Consider the following 5912-nt stretch of genomic DNA (forward strand, 5'->3'; position numbering starts at 1 on the left):
TTAGCTTTATAATTTAATAGTCCACATATCCTACTGCATTCTGATAGATTCTATTCAATATTTTATTGCAGGAATTTTCCTAATCCAAAGCCCAGCTGTAGAATTATTTAAACTATTTTCAGTTTGCCCTTACAGTGCTCAAATATGGTTCTGAGGCTGATTGGAAATTGTCTAAATAGAAGAGTGTCTTCATTTCACTCTAGGTTGGGCTGGGTCACTTAGAAGACCCTGATCATAGAATAATTAACATGTTGCTAAATTGAAATATTTTATATTTCTTTGCAAAGTTTATTTAACATGTTGTTGTTGCTGTTACTAAGTGTTAAGTCAGTTCTGACTCACAGCAAACTAATGTAAGGTTTCCAAAGAGCGGTTGATAAGTTTGAACTGACAAGGTTACAATTCAAACTGACCTCTGGCTCAATCCTTATTTAGCATGTTGCTATTGTTGTTGTTAAGTGCCATCAAGTTGATTTAGACTCACAGAGACCGTGTATTGAGTTTCTGAGGAGCAATTGTTATAGTTAGGTGCCATTAAGTCTGCATCAATTCCTAGTGTCCCTATCCACAACAGAATGAAACATTGCCCTGTCCGATGACAACCTCACAATCAATGTTAAACCTGAGCCCATTGCGGCCACCACTTTGCCAATCCAATCTTGTTGGAGGTCCTTCCTTTCCTCCCCAACCCTCCATTTTACCAAACATGATTTCCTTCTCTAGGGATTGGTCCGTCTGGATAATATGGCTGAGGTATGAGAGAAAAAGTCTGGCCATCCTGGATTCAAGGAGCATTCTGGCTGTAGTTCTTCCAACACAAATCTGTTTGTTCTTTTAGCAGTCCATGGTACTTTTAATATTCTCCCCCAACACTATAACTCAAATGCATCAATTCTTCTACAGTCTTACTAATTCAATGTCCAACTTTCACATGCATATGAAGTTATTGAAAATACTATGACTTGGATCAGATGCAGCTTAGGCCTCAACCTGACATTATTGTTCTTCAGAGCTTTAAAGAGGTCTTATGTAGCACGTTTGCCTAATGTAATATATCATTTAAATTCTTGACTGCTATTTCCATGACCACTGATGGTTGATTTGACCAAAATGAATTATTTGAAAGCTTCAATCTTTTTTCCATTTATATGGATGATGTTTATTGGTCCAGTGGTGAATATTTTTGTTTTCTTTACACTGAATTACAACCCATACCTAAGGCTATAGTCTTTGATATTCATCAGTACGTATTTTAAGTCCTCTTTGTTTTCAGTAAATCAGGTTGCATAATCTGCACATTGCAGCTTGTTAATAAATCTAATCCTCTAATCCTGATACCATGTTTTTCTTCATACAATCCAGCTTTTTAGCATACTGATTTAATAACCTTAGTGAAAGAATACAACACTGGTGCGCACCTTTCCTAATCTTAAACCATTCAGTGTTCCCTTGTTATGTTCGAAATACTGCCTCTGGTTCTATATACAGGTTCCTCATAAAGGAATACTCAGACTTCACAATATTGTCCAATGTTGACCCATGTCTCTTTGGAATGGGCACAAATATGATGTTTTCCAATCAGTTGCCCAGGTAGCTGTCTTCCAAATTTACTGGCATAGATGAGTGAGTGTCATCCAGTGCTGCCTCAGTTTGTTGAAACATTTCAATTTGTATTCCATAAGTTCCCAGAGCCTTGGTCTTTGCTTCAGTGTACCATGCATGGACTTCTTCCTTTATTATCATAGACTTTTATTCATATGCTACATCTTAAAATGATTGAACCACAACAATTTATTCTTTATACAGTGATTCTGTGTATTCTTTCCATCTTTTTTTTAATGCATTCTGCATCATTCAATATTTTGCTGATATGTGTAGAATGGCTGGTAGCTCCAAACTGCTGACCTTAAGGTTAGCAGCCCAAATTATAACCATATCACCCTATCACAGACAGGATTGTACTTCAAGACAAATCTTGATATGTTCTTTTTGATGATGATTGTAACGTCATTCCTCTTCAATTTGTCATTCCTGGCATAGTAATCCGTGTGATTGTCAGATTCAAAATAGCCAATACCTGTCTATTTCTACTCACTAATGCCTAGGATATCAATGTATATGCATTCCATTTCATTTTTACAGTTTCCATGTTTCCTAGATTCATACTTTGTATATTCTATTTCTGACTATTAATGGATGATTAGAGGTGTTTCTGTTAATTTTGGGTTGTACTCCATCAGCAAATGAAAGTCCCAAATGCTGTACTCCGTTTACATCATTATGATCAATTCTGCTTTGATGAGAGAGTTCTTCACCAGTCATATTTTGAGTGTCTTCCTACCTGAGGAACTCATCTTCCAGCACTGTATATGACAATATAGTTTGGCTAGCAGGTACTTAATTTATTCACATGGTTTAAAACCCACTGCCATTTTGTTGCATTCAACTCATACAGTACCTATAGCATAAAACAGAACTGCTCCTTTTAGTTTCTAAGTATATAAATGTTTATAGAAACAGGAAATCTCATCTTTCTCCTGTGGAGCAGCTTGAGGGTTTTATTTTATGATTAGTAACCCAATATTTGGAGTCCTTGTATGGTGCTGTGGGCTAAAGCACTGGAGCACAAGGTTAATTTGAACAGCAAGGTCAGAGGTACAAACTCACCAGCCACTCCTCAGAAGTACAATAAAGGTCCACTATGAGTCAGACCCAACTTGACAGTACTTAAGAACAAAAAAACAATAATTAACCCACTATACCACCAATGGAGTCCTGGTGTGGTGCTATGGGCTAATGCATCAGACTGCAAAGCTGTTTGAACTGCAATGTCAGTGGTTCAAGCTCACCAGATGGTCCTTGGAAACCCTACACAGGGTGGCTATGGGTTGGAATCGACTCTATGGTACTTAACAACAACAACATACCACCAATACTTCTTGTCCCCATGGTTTAGAAACACATTTTATTTGTACTTCCCAGTATCAAGAGACTGCAGTGTCGTATCTTAGTGGTTTGACTTTCTAAGCTGTCATTTATCTTGTACCAATCTTAAAAGGTCAAAATATCACTAAGATTGTTTTCCTTGTATATCACACATACATTAATTGTCTGTTTACAATTCAAGTCTCATAATATAGCTATAGCACTGTCTTCTTGGAGTCAGTGCTTGAAAGAATAAAGATGCAATTGTGTGGATAAATAAAACTCATTCCAAGAACAATTGGAACCTTGGGGGATAATTGCGACTTAAATCCTTGGTATTAGAATGAACTAATTGTACCCAGAGATAATTTAACTTATTGAATTTTTAAATTTGTTTACCACTATTTAAGTATGGATGATCAAGTCTTAAATTAGTTAGAACAATAGAATTTAAATTCTTCAAATTGACATTCTCTTCTTTGAGAAATATCCACAAATATATTTGCTTCCTTTTATATCATATAAATTTACCACACTTTGAATCTTTAGGTATATAATCTTTTCTTCAGAGTCTTGGCAGAATGCATGATTAAACAGAAGGAAATATTTGTTAAGTGTTTAATTATCAGACTCATTTGGACAGTCTGGGGGTTAAACTACTATCCATATTTTCATATTTTTATTGTTGTTGATGTCATTGAGTTGGTTCTGAACCACACAAAAGAACGAAACACTGCCCAGTCCTATGCCATCCTTGCAATCATTTTTAAGCTTGAGTTCAATTATCTATTTAAAAATAGGCTATGCCAACGTCAATAGAGTTTTGCCCTATGGGACTCTTAAGTTCATTCTTTCAAGCCACTATTTTTTCTTTTTTTTAATTACAAATATAAATTTTTTGTCTTTTCCTATACACATTTCTTAAAGAAAACTTTCTGAGGAGGTGGCAAAATGTTGGGCAAGAAAGAAAGGCTATATGTACCCTCTATAACAAAGATTTTTGTTGTTGTTGTTAAGTGCAGTCGAGTAAGCCATGTGGAGACTGGCAAATGCCTTGAAGCACTTCTCTTCCTGCGTGATGACCCAGGCTTTGTCCGTCTTGTAGACATTCCAGATGGGCATCACTGGTTTGGTCAGCTGCGTGCCAGTTTGAGTTCTTCATCAGAGTTGTTTCCCTTCTTGGGTATGGAGAGCTTCTGAGGGAATAAGAAGAGCTTGGAATGGTATTCTTTCAACTGCTGAACATTAGCCTGCTGGGACTCAGTGGATTTGTTCCTTCTCCTGGGGTCCACAGAGATCCAGATAGTCCTCGCCACTTTCTTGTGAATGCCACCCACCCTCAGTTCTTCCAAGCTGAAGCCTCTGCCTGCTCGAACTTTGGTGTGATACCGCACCATAGGGACCCGCACAATGGACCGGCTGGGTTCTGACTCAGGGCTCTGGGCAATGCGGGCATATTTCGGCGTGTCAGGCCTTGAGTCAGCAGATCTTCGGAGCCGCCTGTTGAACCACGTGGCTACTCGCCACTGCCAGTCCTTATGGAAGTGAGGTTTCAGGATCAAATGGACTTTGCCGTCCAGCGCATTAACCCACAGCTCCTATGCGTAGGATATCGATGTTAATGCATTCAATTTCATTTTTCATAAATTTCAATTTTCCCAAATTCATACTTAATTCATTCCATGTTCTGATTGTTAATGGACATTTGTAACTGTGTTGTGCTCCATTAACAAATGAAGGTCCTGAAAGCTTTACTTTTTTCTCGTCATCATTGTCAAGTATACTTTGAGGAAGCAACTCTTCCCCATGTATATTTTTAGGGCCTTGAAACCTGAGGGACTAATTTTTCTGGCACTGTATCTGAAAATAAACTGGTGCTCTTCATCAAGTTTCAATATTCTGGTGTTTTCTGACAGTGTTCTTAAGGTTTTCAGTGAATACATATCCAGAAGTAGTCTGACTCTCCTGCTTGCTAGTCTGTCTTAGTCTGGAAGCTCTTCTGAAAACTGTCTACCATGGCTGACCCTGCTGATTTTAAAATACCAGCTGTATAGCTTCCAGAATCACAGAAACAAGCAAGCCACCACAGTACAGCACACTGAAAGACAAGTGAGATATCTGTGAGATATCATCTCTAATCAGCATTAATAGCACAGCTCATAAAAAAAAAAACAACAAAAAAATCCAGAAAGAATAAATGCTGGTGATGAAGTGGAGAGATTGGGACTGTCTTACCTTATTGGGGGGACTGTAAAATGTTCCAACCACTGTGAAAAACCCTGTGGTACATCCTCAGAGAGTTGGGAACAGAAGTACTGTATGACTCAACAATCTCTCTACTTGGTATGTATCCATAGGAGCCAGGACAAAAGATGATATATGCAAACTGATGTTCATCAAAGCTCTGTTTAAAATAACTGATTGAAATAATAAAACCAGAAAAGGAACAATATTGTTTGAGACCACTATTGTAAATGGTTAATACAAGGTTTTCGTTTTAGAAGAAACATTCTTTATTGGTTACCAGGCATAGAAGAGAAGGAAGAGTAATCATATGGATATAGGTTTATTGTTGTGGTTAAATGCAATAGAGTCAGTTCTGACTTATAGCTACCTTGTATAGGGTTTCCAAGGTATGACTGGTGAGTTTGAACTGCTGAACTTGCTGTTGAAACTGACCTTGATGTCAAATGTTTATTCTATGGAGCCACTCTAGGCTACAGGGTAGATACATGTTAACTTGGATGATGGGAAGTGCAAAATAAAAGAAGAGGGAGGTTGCAGAAGAATGATTAAGATAGGAGAAGACACAGAGTGTTATGCAAACCCTAAATGGGACAGAGGTTAGTGATATACACATAAATCTGGAACAACAGTGTTCTGTGTGTAGATATATGGACAATTACACAGCTGAATGAGTATGGAAGGAAGATATGTATATACCAGGTTATATAAATATATAAATATATAAGTATATATTTCCCCCT

The 5912-nt window shown here is 37.5% G+C and overlaps 1 pseudogene; it reads right to left on the minus strand.

Annotated features, from left to right (window-relative positions):
• Positions 1–3945: 3945 nt before the first annotated feature.
• Positions 3946–5912, minus strand: part of LOC102824081 — an 18475-nt pseudogene continuing 16508 nt past the window's right edge.

The sequence above is a fragment of the Chrysochloris asiatica genome, unplaced genomic scaffold, assembly GCF_000296735.1.
Source record: "Chrysochloris asiatica unplaced genomic scaffold, ChrAsi1.0 scaffold00572, whole genome shotgun sequence".
Taxonomy (NCBI): Eukaryota; Metazoa; Chordata; class Mammalia; order Afrosoricida; family Chrysochloridae; genus Chrysochloris; species Chrysochloris asiatica.